The sequence below is a fragment of the Phyllobates terribilis genome, unplaced genomic scaffold, assembly GCF_046119375.1.
Source record: "Phyllobates terribilis strain yellow unplaced genomic scaffold, ASM4611937v1 Scaffold_1__5_contigs__length_1240528914, whole genome shotgun sequence".
NCBI classification, from domain to species: Eukaryota; Metazoa; Chordata; class Amphibia; order Anura; family Dendrobatidae; genus Phyllobates; species Phyllobates terribilis.
In genome coordinates, this window is record NW_027362761.1 from 593855576 (window position 1) to 593874892 (window position 19317).

At 43.9% G+C, this 19317-nt stretch overlaps 1 pseudogene; it reads right to left on the bottom strand.

Moving 5' to 3' along the window:
- Positions 1–6865: 6865 nt before the first annotated feature.
- LOC141272582 (uncharacterized) lies at positions 6866–18630 on the bottom strand (annotated as a pseudogene).
- Between the last annotated feature and the right edge of the window lie 687 nt (positions 18631–19317).

The window sequence follows — 19317 nt, forward strand, 5'->3', positions numbered from 1 at the left end:
ATGAGCAAGAAATGATTTTTTTATTCCATTACACAAATATTATGAATGATAAGTCTTAAAGGGATTGTCTCACGAAGTTGATTTTAATCAATAGATCTTGGAGTAATAATAATTTCCACAATTGGATGTGTTAAAAAAAATGTTCCTGTGCTGAGATAATCTTATAAATGTGCCCCTGCTGTGTGTGACCGTACAGGGACATGGTCCGAACAAACCACAGGTTCCGGTTAACAGCTGCTCTGCTACATAAAATGCAATAATAGGCGATAAAAACATCATATCTACCCCAAAATGGTATCAGTAAAAAAAGTCAGCTCAGGGGACCAAAAAATAAACACTCAGAAAGTCCTATATCCTAAAAAATGAAAACACAATGGTATCGAAATATGGCGACAAAAGCTAACTAAATTTAAAAAAAGCAATTCTGATTTTTTTTTTTACCACAAAAATGAAAGAAGAACAATACATGTTTGATATCTGCGTACTCGTACTCACCTGGGGAATCATATTGCCAGGTCAGTTTTACCATATAGTGAACATGGTAAATAAAATACCCCAAAAAACTTTTGTGGAATTGCACTTTTTTTTGCAATTTCAACGTGCTTGGAATTTTTTCCCATTTTCCAGTACACTATATGATATAATGAAGGGTGTCATTCAAAAGTACATCTCTCCCGGGAAAAGACAAGCCCTTATACGATTAAATTTACAGAAAAATTAATATGCAAATTGCCTCTTCAGAGAAAAAGAGGACTTGTACTCTATAGCGCCACCTATTGGAAGTAGCAATCCTACAAGTCACAATCAACCCTTTAACGAGTCGTGCTGTAAAAGACATATTAATACTCATGCTAGAGCAACTCCATTTTGTCTGCTTGCTTTAAAATCATGTTATTATCACTCCTTGCATAACATACATTCTTTCCTTCTTTTCTCATGCAACTTTCTCACACTAACCTTTTCTCACAAGAACATTCTGTGAGACACCCTGTTCCCGTTATCTGACTAGTCTAGGCCAGGATTGACCTTGTAAATTTCCTTCATGCTTCGAACTAACGATGATAATATGACCATATATGTGTTTCCGTAATAATTGCACTAACATTGGCTCAAGCCTGTAGTACTGTAGTATGGCTGTAAGTGATTGGACATTAATAAACTCAAAACAATATAAAATGCTAAGCAAAATAAACGGGATCAAAGATTCTTTGAATCGTCCTATACAGAGCACTGCCTCCGTTTGGTTTTCTGTGGATTGCAATCAACATAATTTGACACTCACTTGGTCAACCGTGAAGGGTTATTGCCCTCCCTCAACAGCGGGTGCCGTGACTCGGATCCCTAACCAGGGACGCCCCACCACCCCTGGACGTCCACAAAGAGAGACTTGCTTTCAGCCTCCCCACTGGAATTGGGACTGATCATCCCCCACAAAGAGCCACAGTAAGTGCACGAGTTCTTTACTAGTGATACTGACCATTTGGCGTGGTTTCCACGTGGTGCGTGGTTGTTTGCAGTGTCTCCGGACGTCTTGGTTGGATATAGTCAAAGGTGAGACTATAAGGGGTGTAGTCCCATTAGGGGTCTGATATTGATAACTTTCAAAGCAGTATCACCTCGGATTGACAAGTGAATATTGTGTGAATCTTCCTTAACTTCTGACAAAGATCCTTAGGAGACTGAACATTGTTAGTTTCAGTCACGGCAGGTGATCGAAGATTGGGTAGGACACGCACACAGATATACATATATCTAGTGTCCGGAGAGCTGCGGATGAGAGTTCTCCTCCTTTCATGTGGCCGTTTACTTCACCCCCTCCCGTCGGGGGAGTCTCAAAGTCAGTGGAACAGCTGGGAGGTCCGGCCGGACTCGTGCTGTGCACAAAATTAAGTATCTTTGTTGGTTGAGAGGTGGCTGTAGTGATTAATCAATGTTTCCGTGGAGCAGAAAGAATTGTCTCCCCTGCAGGAGGGAGAGGATGTGATGAATATCATGATCGGTCGAGAAGGGAAAAGATCATTTAAGAATGCACCAAAAGTGTTTAAGGTGTTAAATTTTACCATGCAGGGCAGACTTAAGCCTGCATTGTGGGACGAAGGAATTCGTCACAAAAGGGGAAGATTAGTTGACTGTGGATTGTTGGAAGACGCTGAAAAGTTTAGGAAAGTTGCACATGAGATTTGTGATGAAGGGTATGTTGAAATAGAAGGAAGGAAATATGTAGAGAAAACCAAGAGTAATGTCATTGTGTGAGTCGTACCCGGGTGTGTAGATTACAGTACGAGATAGATAAATGGCTTGTTGGAAAGTGCATACATGTGAAAAAAAGGCTGAACTGAGTTTGTCAAAAGAAGGGAAAAAGTATGTGCAGAAACTTAAACAGTTAACTAAAATATGCGAGCTACCAGATAAGGGCCGGTTAATTATGAAGAAGAAAAAGGGCAAGTTAGAAGATAAAGGATTGTTACAAATAGCTTTGGCTTGGTATGGAACAGCAGAGAATTTGTCAAAGAAGGGTGGATGGAGGAAGAAAATACAGACAATAAGGGAAAGATGCCATGTTATGTGTATTACAAAGATACTGCTCTCCAGCCACCGCCCGATAATGGCGGACGGGGGGGGGGGTGGACCTGTACTAATTGCAGTCAGCAGATTATTGTGTTGCATGTCACATGCCCCGTCCAGGAGGCCCACCCCTCGCTACTACCCAAGCCACTCCTAGTGCCCCTTCCCCATCTGTTATACCCATGTCCGCCAAAAGTTCCAACCCTTCCTGCAGCGGCCATCTTGGCGCACCCTTCCTGTAGTGTGTTTCCTTCTGGTGGCGGCCATCTTGGCACACCTGGAATACAGGCAGCAATACACACACTACACCCGGAATGTGTATGATGAAGATCATCATGTCAGTATGTTATACAAATGGTGGGACCAAAATATGATCCCCTGGATGTACCCAGGTCACAACACCTGCTTACAGAAACAATTCAAAACACCATAGCATACGCATCACAGCTTCATGCGGTCCCAACCATAGCCCTGCCATTTATTTCCATCGGTATCTTTGCCTAATCAGTTTGCAAAGGACATGTCTAGCTGTCTGCTGCCATAGCAGCTGGACAACTCTGAGGTAGTACTATTACAATACGTGGATGATCTTCTCGTGTGTCCCCACGGAGCAGATGTCCATCAGGGCCAGTGTTAGCCTCCTCAAGCATCTAGAAAAACTGAATTGTCGAGTCTCACCCTCGAAACTTCAGTTCTGCCTCGGTCAAGGAAGACGGCCATCTACCTGCTACCATTCCCAAAAGATCCCATAGAGCTGCAACGGTTCCTTGGACTATGTACATATTGCAGACAATGGATCCCAGACGCCTCACGTCTGATGCAGCCCCTATATGATGCATTAGAAGAAGACACTCTGGTTGATGTAAACAACAAGGACCACCAAGAACTGCTGCAACAAGCCTTTGAGCAACTAAAATCAAGAATAATGACAGCCCCTGCCCTTGGAAACCCGGACTATGCTCAACCTTTCCATTTGTATGTCTCTGAGACAGGAGGGCATGCAGCTGGAGTACTCACGCAGAGACACTGTACAAAGCAGCGCCCAGTCGGTTATTACTCAGCGCATCTGGACCCGGTAGCCAGGGCCTCCCCCAGCTGTCTACGAGCGGTTCACGCCACACAGCAGTTACTTAAAAAGACGGCGGATATCATCCTTTGACATGAGACTCACATTTATGCCCCACACGATATTGTGGCTGTTCTAGCTTTACAGCAACCTAAACATCTGTCCACACAGAGACACCTGCGGCTGCAGTGTTCGTTGATTTTGCCGGAAAATGTGAAATTACACAGGTGCACCACCATCAACCCGGCCACCCTGCTACCAGCACCTGAAGGAGAGGGGAAAGAGAATCCACCACATGATTGTCTGGAACAAATTACTGCAGAGTCAACTCCACTTGTTTTAGTGGCGGAAGTACCCTTGGATGATCCAGAACTTACATTATATACGGATGGATCCAGATATGTTGACACCTCTGGCAGGTTTCATACTGGATATGTTGTCACAACTGAAGATACATTGGTAGTGGCTGCAACCTTACCACTGCCAAGAAGCTGGTCTCTGAAGTTATTTGCCGGTATGGGGTCCCAGAAGTCATCAAAAGTGATCAAGGACCAGCCTTTTCCTCATGCGTATATCAAGAAATACTGACCATGATCGAATCAACAGTAGCCTTACATACTCCTTACCATCCACAGTCAAGTGGCAAGGTGGAGAGATTGAATGGCACACTAAAAAGGCAATTAACCAAAATGATGCAGGAGACTATGGCCCAGTGGCCTGAGCTCCTTCCCATTGCACTATATCACATTGCACTAAACACAAACTGTCATCCTAGGAGATACTATTTGGGTCACAACCAGCTATAGCTCGATTTACCCCACAACAATTATCAGAAGAAACAGATCATGTTGTGCAATATGTGATTCAGCTTGCCAAAGCACTAACTAACACCCATGCGTTAGTATCATCTTCTATTCCAGATCCAGCTGATGCAGAAGGTTGTCATGCCCTCAAACATGGAGATTATGTGTATGTGAAGAAGCATGTTCGGAAAGACGGACTAGAACCATTGTATGACGGACCATACCAAGAGCTCCTGACAACCCCAACAGCAGTAAATCATGAATTTTCTGAATATAAGCCTAGTGATCCAACATGTGGCAATCCTAATGTTGGATATTGTAGCCCCCTGGCACAAATGCCTTCATGGTGTATGTTATCAAATAACACCGTTTTTATCGATTTGGTACATAAATTAGTATTACAGCACTCTGCTTTATGGGATCTACCATCAGCCTGATATTGGGTCTGTGGGAATAATGCATATAAATGGCTCCCAGTCGGAGTAGGGGGGACTTGTACGTTCGCCCGGCTAACTCCAGCCACTTATCTTATTCCCCATGGTAAAGTAGATATGAGAGCCATCCCTCTTCATACCATCTATAAATGTGCTAAAGACAACACCCCACGCCCATCAGGAAGACCTCATTTAGTTCAAATGAGTATACCCAATAAGATACCCAGTACTGTCTTCCTCTAACCTATGGTAACACAAATGTGGGACAAGTTAGTGGAAGTCACTGACTACTTAGATGACCAGATTTGGAATATTTTGGAAGTAATTAATACTACTGTTGCTGTGCAGAATCAGCTTATCATAGTGGCCAATCAACATACTTTAGTGCTGGACTATTTGACAGCAGCTCAAGGAGGGATGTGTCGGGTTATAGGCCCAGCCTGTTGTCACTATATTGATCCCCACTCTACCATACGGTTAAAGACTAAAATGGAAGACATTAGGAAACTCAGGGAAGAGTATAACAAACATAACGAATTGACCAAAGACAGTTGGTGGTCTGATACATACTCCTTTTTGAATCCTGCTAATTGGTTTAAAGGGATTGGTGGGTGGATTGCTGGAATATTACAAGGAGTGTTGCATATTGCTGCTTGCATCTTGTTAATATATGTCTTACTAAAACTAGTCTTTTATTGTATCCCATTTTGCATGAGGAAAACCTGCCAGTCATCAGAGAGCAAGGAGAACGCTGTTAATCGACATCCAGTGCTACTATACACGGACCTCCCAGATGTAGCCAGCATTGAGGACCTGGATGACAAGGGAATGATGACCTTTACCCGCATGCCCCAACCAACCTCACGTCTGAAGATCAGAGCTTTATGATTATATCAACTAACAAGGGGGGGTGGACATGCCGCGACAGCCTCGATTGGTAACAAGGGCACTAATTGAGTGAAGACCAATGTCCCTCAGGCTCAAAGCATGACCCTGGGATAGCACCTCTATTGTGGATAATAGCATAATTTTTAGGGGGGAAATGTAAAGGACATACTAATATTCATGCCATCCAAGTGTAAAGGCATATTGATACTCATGCTAGAGCAACTCCATTTTGTCTGCTTGCTTTAAAATCATGTTATTATCACTCCTTGTATAACATACATTCTTTCCTTCTTTTCTCATGCAACTTTCTCACACTAACCTTTTCTCACAAGAACATTCTGTGAGACACCCTGTTCCCGCTATCTGACTAGTCTAGGCCAGGATTGACCTTGTAAATTTCCATCATGCTTCGAACTAACGATGATAATATGACCATATATGTGTTTCCGTAATAATTGCACTAACATTGGCTCAAGCCTGTAGTACTGTAGTATGGCTGTAAGTGATTGGACATTAATAAACTCAAAACAATATAAAATGCTAAGCAAAATAAACGGGATCAGATTCTTTGAATCCTCCCATACAGAGCACTGCCTCCGTTTGGTTTTCTGTGGATTGCAATCAACATAATTTGACACTCACTTGGTCAACCATGAAGGGTTATTGCCCTCCCTCAACAGTGCAATATGACTTAGGATAAAAGCCAAATCAGAATCTCAATTTTCAGACACGGTGTTTCGGGCTGTTGGCCCTCGTCAGTGCAAAGTATGAGAACTGATTTGGCTAGTTGAGAGGCTCTGGACTGAGGTGTAAGGGGTAGCGTTTCTCCTTATGGAGAGTGTCATGGCGAATAAGCCTCCTTACCTTGACGTGCCAGAGTTGGTGTGTCACTCTGCATAAGGAGAAACGCTACCCCTTAGACCTCAGTCCAGAGCCTCTCACCTAGCCAAATCAGTTCTCATACTTTTCACTGACGAGGGCCAACAGCCCGAAACACTGTGTCTGCAAATTGAGATTCTGATTTGGCTTTTATCCTAAGTCATATTGCACGACTCGTTAAAGGGTTGATTGTGACTTGTAGGATTGCTACTTCCAATAGGTGACGCTATAGAGTACAAGTCCTCTTTTTCTCTGAAGAGGCAATTTGCATATTAAATTTCCCAGAGGAGCATTGCATGGCGAATAAGGCTCCTTACCTTGACGTGCCAGAGTTGGTGTGTCACTCTCCATAAGGAGAAAAGCTACCCCTTAGACCACAGAAAAATTAAAAATAGTTATGGCTTCTGGAACAAGGGGAGAAAAAAACACAGAAATGCAAACATGGTAAATGGCTACGTCAGGAAGGGGTTAAAGCTATATAATGTTCTCCACATTCTGAACCTGAAAGAAGCTTTTCCCGTGTAAATTCTCTGATGTTTAACAAGATCTGATCTAACAGTGAAACATTTCCCACGTTCTAAACATGAAGCTGGCTTCCCTCTGTGTGAGATCTTTCATGTCTAACAAGAGCTGATTTATGGGTAAAACATTTTCCACATTTTGGGCATGAAAATGGCTTCTCCCCTGTGTGAATTCTTTGATGTCTAATGAGATGGTTTTTCCAGGTAAAACATTTTCCACATTCTGAACATAAAAACGGCTTCTCCCCTGTGTGAATTTTCTGATGTTTAACAAGATCTGATTTCTGGATAAAACATTTTCCACATACCTGACATGAAAATGGCTTCTCCCCTGTGTGATTTTTTTGATGTCTAATAAGAATATGCTTACAGTGAAAACATTTGCCACATTCTGAACATGAGAATGGCTTCTCCCCTGTGTGAATTCTCTGATGCTTAACAAGATCTCGTTTCATGGTAAAGCATTTTCCACAATCTGAACATGAAAATGGCTTCTCCCCTGTGTGAATTCTTTGATGTCCAATAAGAGTTTGTTTCTGATTAAAACATTTCCCACATTCTGAACATGAGTATGGCTTCTCTCCTGTGTGGCTTTTATAATGTCTAGTAAGATTATGCTTCTGGTTAAAACTGATCCCACATTCTGAACAAGAAAATTGTTTCTCCCCTGTATGGCTTCTATAATGTATAACCAGATGTGATTTCCAATCAAAACATTTCCCACATTCTGAACATGAATACGGCTTCTCCACTGTGTGAATTCTCTGATGTCTAACCATACCTGACTTAGTGGAAAAACATTTGCCACATTCTATACATAAATATGGCTTTTCCCCTGTGGGACCTTTTTGACGTTCGACGCCCAATCTGTAACTTCTATTTTCCTTTATAGTCTGTGATGAATCAGGAGATTGTATCATCTGATCCCGTTGAACAGATCCTTTTTGGATATGAGGGGCGGAGGGTATATCTTCAATATTGGCATTTTTCTCGTATGCATATTGAATGATGCTATAATCATGTGCATTAACATGTGAAGATTTTGGATGTTCCTCTGAGCTCCCGGTACAGTCATCTGCAAAGAATAAAAACTGATTATATTATTTTATAGCAATATAACCTAATATAATGAATGTACTGACGTTTTATGACATTACAATAGAGAAGTATTCATTTAATAACTAAAATATTGGTTGCAAAACGGATCACAATCTCAGAGCAGAGACCACTAGATCACAATGTTATGATAACAGGTTTTTCTGTTGCAGTTTTCTCAGAAAACTGGCCAGTGGAGAGTCATAAGTGAACCTGTAGGTCAAAGCTGTTAGGGATTGTAATGAGATGGACAGCACCTATGTCCATTTGCTGCAGTTTAACCCCTTTACCCCCTAAGGCTGTTTGCACCTTAATGACCAGGCCAATTTTTACAATTCTGACCACTGTCACTTTATGAGGTAATTACTCTGGAACGCTTCAACAGATCCCCCTGATTCTGAGATTTTTTTCGTGACATATTGTACTTCATGATAGTGGTAAAATTTCTTCGATACGACTTGCGTATCTTTGTGAAAAAAAAAACAGAATTTGGCGAAAATTTAGAAAATTTTGCAATTTTCAAATTTTGAATTTTTATACCCTTAAATCACAGAGATATGTCACACAAAATAGTTAATAAATAACATTTCCCACATGTCTACTTTACATCAGCACAATTTTTGAAACAGTTTTTTTTTGTTAGGAAGTTTTAAGGGTTAAAAGTTGACCAGCAATTTCTCATTTTTCCAACAAAATTTACAAAACCATTTTTTTAGGGACCACATCACATTTGAAGTCACTTTGAGGAGTCTTATATGACAAAAAATACACAAAAGTGACACCATTCTAAAAACTGCACCCCTCAAGGTGCTTAAAATCACATTCAAGAAGTTTATTAACCCTTCAGATGCTTCATGGAAATTTTTGGAATGTGGAAGAAAAAAAAATGAACATTTAACTTTTTTTGACAAAAATTTTAATTTAGACTGAATTTTTATTATTTTTGCAAGGGTACCAGAAAAAAAATGGTCCCCAAAATTTGTTGTGCAATTTCTCCCAAGCATGCAAATTCCCCATATGTTGGGTGAAAACTACTAAGGGAAGGCTCGGAAGGGAAGGAGCGCCATTTGACTTTTTGAATGCAAAATTTGCTGAAATAATTAGCGGATGCCATGTCACATTTAGAGAGCCCCTGTTGTGCCTAAAAAGTGGAACCCCCCCCCCCCCCCCAAGTGACACAATTTTGGAAAATAGACCCCCCTTATCTTGATGTGTGGTGAGCACCTTGAAACCCCAGGTGCTTCACAGAAGTTTATAACATTGAGCCATGAAAATAAAAAATTCCCACAAATATGTTTTTAGCCCCAAATTTTGAATTTTCATAAAGGTAACAGGAGAAAATGAACAGTACAATTTGTTGTCCAATTTCTTCTGAGTATGCCGATACACCATATGTGGGGGCGGGCTTTACCATCAACCCAGAGAAATGTGCTATGGAGATGGAGGAAGCCAAGTATCTGGGCTATGTGGTTGTTAGAGGGGAAATAAAACCACAAATAAAGTCGAAGCGATCCTGAAATGGCCACAGCCATTCTCGAAGAAGCAGGTCAGGACGTTTGTAGGCATCGTGGGCTACTATCGAAGATTTGTCCCTAACTTTACCCTGATAGCAGCCCCACTGACAGATCTTCTGAAAGGGACGAAGTCGGCTATGGCCAAGTGGTCCCCGGAAGCTGAAGAGGCCTTCCAGGAATTAAAACTGGCTCTCTGTAAACAGCCACTCTTGGTGGCGCCCAACTTCTCCAAAGAGTTTGTGGTCCAGAAGGATGCATCGGATGTCGGGCTGAGAGCAGTCTTGTCCCAGGAGATTAACGGAGAGGAACACCCTATAATGTACATCAGTCGGAAACTGTCCAACTGCGAGAAGAGCTACTCCATAGTGGAAAAAGAAAGTTTAGTAGTGATGAGCGAGCATGCTCGTTGCTCGAGATTTACGAGCATGCTCATACGAGCAACTATTATCTTCAATGTGCTTGGGCGTTAAGTTTTTATCGCTCCGTGAACATGATTTGCGACTGACAACTTTAATACATGTGAGGAATGCCTGTTTATTCGTACTCACATGACAGCACCACGAGAGAGAGGATCCGCCCATCATGGACAGGAAACCTACAGGTTAAAAAGGGCGGCACCTCTCTCCCACCTCAGTTTAGGTTTCCTGTCCATGATGGGAGACCTATCAGGTTCCGGCAGGAGGAATATTGGAGCGCTCTCTTGCCCAGAGGGATAGACAGGGTACCTGGAGCGACGAGGTTCCTCCCCTGGTCGATCCTCTTCTTCCTGGAGACGCCACGGCAGGGCTCATTGCGGCACCTCCGTGCGCGTTGCGGCCAGCGTGACATCCCCTCACTGGAGCTGGATGGTCCGCTGTATGTGTGGACGGAGGCCGCATGCGGGTAAGACTCCCCCCCCCCACTTCCCACAACAGATCGCGGCCGCGCCAGCGGGGAACGTACAGGCGCGACCATGTTGGGGCGGGCCTATGACGTACTTCCGGTGCCCGGGCCTCCACCGGAAGTGGATGCAGTTCGCGCGCGGCCAGGAAGTACGGGCTGCATGCAAGCGGGGGACACCGGAACGGTATGGCCGTCCCGAAACGGATGAGCGTCCCACAGGTGTTCTGCCCAGCCTGGGGAGGGTTGGGGGGGGGGGGGGAGAGGCCCCCCCCCTGTGTAAAAAAAAAAAAAAAGGTGCCTGCGTGGCCAGTATATAAGAAGGCTGGCTACATGCAGAGGTGCTTCCCAGCCCTTTGTTTCTCGTATACAATGGGAGATACACAGGAGCTTTCACCTCAGCAAGAACAACTGCGGCAGGAGCAGCCCTCTGGGGAGCCCTCACAACAGGCGGTACAACGTCGTTCCTGAACAGGGGCCAGCCGTTCTACTAAGAAGTTTACCGCTAAGAGCAGGAAGGAAGGTCCTGTCGTTCGGCGTGATCCTCCGCCGGTTAAGAAGGATTCCTCTGCTTCTACGGTACCACATATGCCAGGGGGTAAGTGGAATCTTCGTGAAAGTTCTACTAATTGCTCCTCTTTTTTCTTCTCTGTCTATGGAATTTTTTTTCAGAGCAAGAAATGTGCGTTTAAATCTAGGCATTAAGAATGTGCCCTATGTAGCAGCCCGCTCCCTGATGCATATATTAAAAAATTGTGCCAGCCTTGTATTGACAAGGTGATGGTGGAAGAGACCCCGGGGTTTTCTTTAGGCCTGATAACCTTAATTAAAGAAGACGAAGGCAAGGCCTTGCGTGAGAATTCTGAGGTCAAGCATTCCCCTCAGGACCCTCGACCGGGCTCAGACTCAGACATCTCGGACATTTTTCCTCTTCCATGTCCTCCTCTGATAGCGAATCTGAGAGACAATGTTTCCCTTTAAATGAGGTAGATGCCTTAGTGAAAGCTGTCCGTTCTACTATTGGCATTGTGGACGCTAGACCAGAGAAGTCCCGGGAAGATGTTATGTTTGGAGGTTTAGGTCACAGAAAGAAAAGATCCTTTCCCATGAACACAAAAATTAAGGATCTTATTGAAAGAGAGTGGCAGAAGCCGGACAGAAAGGGTAGCATCCCTCCCTCTTTCAAAAGGAGATATCCGTTTGACGATTCCGCATGCTCCTCCTGGTCAAAGGCGCCAAGGCTTGATGTAGCCATTGCCAAAGCTTCAAAAAAGGCTTCCCTCCCCTTCGACGACATGGGAGCCTTAAGAGATCCCCTGGACAGACGAGCAGATACCTTTTTAAAAAGTACCTGGGAGACCACATCAGGAGCCCTGAAACCAGCAGTGGCTGCCACCTGCACATCCAGGGCCCTGATGGTCTGGCTTGAACAGCTGGATAACCAATTGAAAGAAGGTGTCCCCAGGAAGGAAGTCATTTCTTCTTTCCCCCTAGTCCAGGGTGCAGCGGCCTTTGTTGCTGACGCATCTGCGGACTCAGTCAGACTAGCAGCAAAATCGTCAGCTCTTTCAAATGCTGCTCGGCGAGCCCTTTGGCTAAAATGCTGGCCGGGAGATGAACAAACAAAGTCTAGACTCTGTACAATTCCTTGTGAGGGTGAATATCTTTTCGGCCAGGCTATGGATGATCTGTTGGAAAAAGCAGGAGATCCTAAGAAGGGCTTTCCATCTGTACCTCTACCCTCTTTTAAAAGATCCTTTCGGAGAAAGAAGTTTGTCCGTAGGCGATTCTTTAGAGAACAGGAGAAATTCGAGGAAAAGGGTCGCAAAGGTAGAGGCCTACTCGTTGGTTCTTCTTCCAGAGATGAGCGGAAGCCAGGGGAACCACGATCCACCCAGGTGGAGAGGAGATTGTCATTGTTTTTTCCGGCTTGGGAACGTATCTCACATAGCGGTTGGATTTTGGGCCTAATTCGATTTTGTCTTAAATTTCAATTCCAAACCCTTCCTTACAGGAGATTTGTAATTGTTCCCTCTAGCTCCTCCCCAGAGCAGCAGGCTGCCCTCATATCGGAAATACAAGACCTAACAAAGAAAAACGTCTTGATTGAGGTCCCGAAAACAGAAGAGGGAGACGGATTCTACTCCTCGCTCTTCTTGATTCCCAAGCCGGATGGGTGTTTCAGGACTATCATAAATTTAAAATCCTTAAATAGGTTTCTTAGAATAGACACCGTCAAAATGGAATCGTTAAAAACAATAATAAAATTGCTTTTTCCCCACTGTTTTATGGTTGTCCTGAATCTAAAAGACGCTTACTACCATGTCCCCATTCATAAGGATTATCAAAAGTATTTAAGATTAGCCATCAAAATTAAAGGGGTGATAAAACACTACCAGTACACCACCCTTCCCTTTGGATTAGCTATAGCCCCAAGAGTTTTTACTAAACTGGTGGCGGAAGTGATGGCCCACATAAGAGAAAAATATATTTTAATAATCCCGTACCTCGATGATTTCCTGATAGTGGGGGACTCCTTTGCACAATGCGAAGCCCACCTTCAGGTAACAATTTCTATCCTACAAAGACTAGGTTGGTTCCTAAATTTAGAAAAATCTAGATTGATTTCACAAAAAGCCCAACAGTTCCTGGGGGTCATTTTAGATTCAGACAAGCAGTTATGTCATTTATCAGATGAGAAAATTACGAAAATTCAGGGACTAGTGAAACACTGTATAGATAGTCCCTCCATGACACTGCGCAAAGCCATGTCCTTATTGGGGACCCTGACCTCAAGTTTTTCGGCGGTAAGCTGGTCCCAATTTCATTCAAGGGCTCTTCAATGGGATGTCTTGTATAACGACTCACTCCTAGATGGTCATCTAGACCGGGAGTTTACCTTGGGCCCTCGCTCCTTACAATCCCTTCGCTGGTGGTTAGTTTACACTAATCTTTCTAGGGGAGTCCCTTGGGAAAATAAACCTACGGCAGTTGTAACTACAGACGCAAGTGCTACAGGTTGGGGAGCTCATTTTGAAAACAGCTCAATTCAGGGAACCTGGTCAGAAAATGAAGTACGGTTTTCCTCAAATGTTAAGGAACTTTTGGCGGTTGATTATGCGTTCAATGGGTTCCTTATATATTTACAGGGCCAGGATGTCCGTATACTCTCGGACAATCAAGTCTCAGTAGCGTATATAAACCATCAAGGGGGGACCCGTTCAAAGGACTTAATGAGAGTGGCAGACAGACTTCTTCAAAAAGCAGAAGATCATTTTCTCTCCCTTTCTGCGGTGCATCTAAGGGGAAAAGAAAACATCAGGGCAGATTTTCTCAGCCGCAATTCCCTAAAGGAAGGAGAATGGTCCTTCAATCCTCGAGTATTCTCCAGGATCGTGTGGGGGCAATGTGGGGTCTTCCAGCAGTGGACTTGTTTGCAACGAAGTCCAACTGGAAAGTGACAGCATTTTGTTCTCTAGACCCCAGAGAAAAGCCCCTGGCGGTGAATGCCCTCATGATACCCTGGGAGTTTCCTTTGGCGTACGCCTTCCCTCCTATGGTCCTGCTTCCGTCAGTCCTAAGGAAGATCAGGACAGACGAAGCCAGAGTGATCCTCATATGCCCCTTTTGGCCCAAGAGGTCATGGTTCTCTTGTCTCCGCAGGATGTCAATATCAGACCCCTGGATCCTTCCGGAAATCCCGGACCTTCTTACTCAGGGCCCAGTTTCCCATCCTCCAGCCCCAAATCTCCATTTGACGGCATGGAATTTGAGAGGGCACTATTAGCCAGCAAAGGGTTTTCCTCAAATTTGGTAAACACTCTCTTAAGTAGCAGAAAGCCCATTACCACCCGCATCTATGCTAGAACTTGGAGAAAATTCCTATCTTTTACAGAATTCAAGCTGGAGGATGGGATTCCTATTGGGAAGATACTAGAGTTCCTACAACGGGGGTTAGAACAGGGTCTAACCACTAGTACCTTGAAGGTACAGGTGTCGGCTTTAGGGGCCCTATTTGCATCTGATATAGCAGCAAATTATTGGGTAGCACGGTTTATAAAGGCCTCTTTCAGATGCAGACCTATCATTAAATCCAAACCCTCTCCCTGGGATCTAAACCTAGTCTTAAATGCCTTAACTAACACCCCCCTTCGAACCTCTAGAGTCAGCCACTCATAAAATTATATTTCTTAAAACAGCCTTGTTAGTGGCCCTGACTTCGGCCAGAAGAGTAAGTGACATACAGGCCTTTTCTATATCCCCTCCATTTACCCAAATTATGGATGATAGAATTGTGTTAAAGCCTGATCCTGCTTTTCTCCCAAAAGTAGTCTCGCGGTTTCATAGAACTCAAGAGGTAAATCTTCCAACCTTTTGTTTCCCCCCTAAGAATCAGAAAGAGGAGAAACTACATACATTACATGTTAGGAGGTGCGTGCTTAAATATTTGGAGGTTTTACAAAAATATGCCATCGGGGGCCAGAAAAGGTTGTAAAGCTTCAAAATCCACAATCGCAAGGTGGATTAGAGAGGCCATCTCCCTCGCTTACTCCTCGGGGGATAGGGAAGTACCGGAAGGGTTGAGAGCACACTCCACCAGAGCGGTAGCGACTTCCTGGGCCGAGAAGACGGGGGTTTCCATCGAGGACATATGTAAGGCTGCCACCTGGTCTTCTCCCTCCACCTTCTATAGGCATTATAGATTGGACTTGGGTGACTCTTCTGACCTCACCTTTGGGAGAAGGGTGCTTCAAGCTGTGGTCCCTCCCTAATCTCCTTTCGTCTGTGTAATTCTCTCGTGGTGCTGTCATAGGAGTACGAATAAAGCCTTAGTTACTTACCGGTAAAAGGATTTTTTTGGAGCCCATGACAGCACCCTTATATTCCCTCCCTACACTGGTGTTGTTATTGCACTCCCATAGAGTTGTTTCTTCTTTTTTTGCACCTTCGGGGGAAGTTACTTAAAGTAATTGGCTTAAAATGAATTTGTGTTGTTGTTATTAACCTTGGCGGTCCTCTCATGCTCTGTTAACTAAACTGAGGCGGGAGAGAGGTGCCGCCCTTTTTAACCTGTAGGTTTCCTGTCCATGATGGGCGGATCCCTCTCTCTCTTGTGGTGCTGTCATGGGCTCCGAAAAATCCCGTTACCGGTAAGTAACTAAGGCTTTTTCCAGCATTCCTCACATGTATCGCCCGTCGGTACTATGTTCAAGGAGTGGTCCTGCACCGCTCCCGGCACATTAACCCCCGAAATGCTGCGATCGAACTCGATCACAGCATTCTGGGAGCATGGGGAGGTAAACGCCGATATCAAAAAATGTCATGTGCCCGAAAATGGTACCAATAAAAACGTCAACCCGTCAAAACAAGCCGACACATGACTCTGTCGGAATATGGAAAAATTATAGCTCTCAAAATATGGCGATGCAAAAACTAGTCTTTGCAAAGAAAAAAAAAGGGGTTTTCAGTGTGTGACAGCTGTCAATCACAAAAACCCGATATCGATCTGGTATCGATGTAATCGTATCGACCCGAAGAATAAAGTCGTCTAATCACTTATACCACACGAGGAACGGCGTAAAAAATAAACTCTAGGGTTAGGGTTGGGCTAGGGTTAGGATTCTTTCAAAAGTAAAGAAAAAAAATAAAAATAACGATGATATGGCGACTAGCGTTGAGCGCAAGTGCTCGCTACTTGAGTGTGCATTGGGTGCTCGGGTATGCACTGAGTATCGCGGGTGCTCGAGTGACATGCTCGAGTCCCCGCCCCATATGTTTTGCAGTTGTTATACAGCCCAAAAAAACTTGCTGGGATTGCCTGCCAAGCAATCCCCGCATGTTTTCTCTTGGGTGTCTAACAACCTTGGAACATGCGGGGCAGGGACTCGAGCATGTCACTTGAGCACCCGCGATACTTGGTGCATACCCGAGCACCCGATGCAAACTCAAGTAGCGAGCACTTGCGCTCAAGACTAATGAAAACATTAGGTAATCATATTGAATTAGTTATCAAATTCTGTGTCGTACCTCTGGGTTCAAAATGTTCACTATACCCCTTGATAAAATCCTTGAGGGGTGTAGTTTCCAAAATTGGGTCACTTGTGGGAGGTTTCCACTGTTTAGGCACATCAGGGTCTCCCCAAACGCAACATGACGTCCGCTAATTATTTTCAGAATACATTCAAAAAGTCAAATGGCGCTCCTTCCCTTCTGAACCCTGCCGTGCGCCCAAACAGTGGTTTTCCCCCACATATGGGGTATTGGTGTGCTCAGGAGGAATTGCAAAACAAATTTTGGGGTCCATTTTTCCCTAACACCCTTGTGAAAATACAAAAAAAATTGTGAGCTAAAAGTAACATTTTTGTGAAAAAAGTTAAATGTTAATTTTTTTCTTCCACATTCCAAAAATTCCCGTGAAGCACCTGAAGGGTTAATAAACTTGAATGTGGTTTTGAGCACCTTCAGGGATGTAGTTTTTAGAATGGTGTCACTTTTGGGTATTTTCTGTCATAAAGGCCCCTCAAAGTCACGTCAAAAGTGATGTGGTCCCTAAAAAAAATGGTTTTGTAAATTTTGTTGGAAACCCTTATAACTTCCTAACAAAAAAAAAATTTTGGTTCCAAAATTGTGCTGATGTAAAGCAGACATGTGGGAAATGATATTTATTAACTATTTTGTGTGACAGATCTCTCTGATTTAATGGCATGAAAATGAAAAATTTTGAAAATTGCGTAATTTTCTAAATTTTCGCCAAATTTCAGTTTTTTCACAAATAAACGCAAGTGATATCGAAGAAATTTTACCACAATCATGAAGTACAGTATGAAAAAATCTCAGAATCAGGGGGATCCGTTGAAGCATTTCACCATAAAGTGACAGCACTTAGAACCACAGTTCTGCACCGCCCTATATCTCATCCCTCATTTTTGTGTATCGCCACTCCCGTGCCCTCTGTTCTGCAACTGATCTAAAACTAACATCCTCCTTAATCCAAACCTAACACCTCCGTCTCTAAGACTTCTCTCGTGCCGCGCCAGTTTTCTGGAATGCACTGCCCCAAACGATTCGACTGATATCTAGCCCCCAAGTCTTCAAACATGCTTTAAAAACACATCTGTTTAGACAAGCCGACCACCTCAACTCATGAACCTAACTCTCCCCTGTTCCCTCCTAAATGTTAATCTTAATCTGCCCCTGTGTATTCATCTGTCTCCACATCCACCATGCACCAAATACCAGACGGTAACTGCCCTAGACAGATACTGGCTGATGACCATGTTCTACCTATTGTGTTCCCCCCCATTTCCATATAGATTGTAAGCTTGTGAGCAGGGCCCTCAATCCTCCTGTAACTGCTGACATGTGATATATTGTATTGTTTCTATTGTTTGTATATGTCTCTACTTAATTGTAAAGTGCTGCGGAATACGTTGGCGCTATATAAATAAAAAATATTATTATAATTGTAAAAATTGGCCTGCTCATTAACGTGCAAACCACCCTCGGGGGTAAAGGGGTTAATAGGAGGTAATGGTTTCTGAGTCACAAATTGGACAAATACTTTCCTTCATCAGAACTGACATCAGATGATGAAGAAATCGGCCGCTCACATAAGTATAATTCATCTCCAGCTGTATATTATCCTCCATATTATAAATGCACGACCTGTGACATCACATATAACAGGATCACATTATTATCTATTCAGATTGTGGCTGAACAGTGAATATTCATCTAAAGCTCCTCACCTGGGCGGTTATCTGTAGGGGTCTCCTCTTTACACCGCTGATCGCCCCTCACATTTCTCTCTGGAGCAGTAATATTGTTCAGATCTTTATCCAGATCCAAAAGCTGCAAAACAAATATTGTAAAAGTCCCCGATGATTGGAGAAGTCACCAGGAATAATGGTGAGAAGATCCGGCCATGTCTGTGGTCAGCTGTGATCCTGCCGTCTCCACCGCTCTCATTACACAAGTATAAAACATCTAATACTGGAGGAGAAGACAAGACTGAACACAAGGAGGTCACAGCCATCTACACATCATAGGGGAGATCTCCATCTACCTGATGGTCCTGTGCAGGAGGAGGAGCGGGACATCTCTCTGGGGTTGTCCTCTTACTGGAGAGACCTGCAGGAGACACAGACAGGACTGACATCATTATTACATACAGAGAATTATAGGCCGTGTGGATTTAGTCCTGTCTATTACCTGGTGATGTGCAGGGCCGGTGCTCCTCCATCATCACCTCCTTGTACCGATCCTTGTGTCCTTCTAGATACTCCCACTCCTCCATAGAGAAATAGACGGTGACGTCCTGACACCTTATAGGAACCTGACACACACAATGATACCGTCATCACCCAGAATCCTCCAGTGCCGTCCTGTATAATGTCCCAGCATTCCCAGCAGTGTCACCTCTCCAGTCAGCAGCTCAATCATCTTGTTGGTGAGTTCTAGGATCTTCTGGTCATTGATGTCCTCATGTATCCGGGGGTGAGGTGGAGGCTCCGGGATTGGGCTCAGGGTTCCTCCCCGTCCTTCAGACACAGGGGCCTGACAGCAATCACTAGAGGTCTTCTTCACTACTGTGTAATCCTGAGTGTGGAGACATTAATAATATCACTACAGACATTTCCAGAGTCCATCACCTCTCCGGTCATATCACCTGTT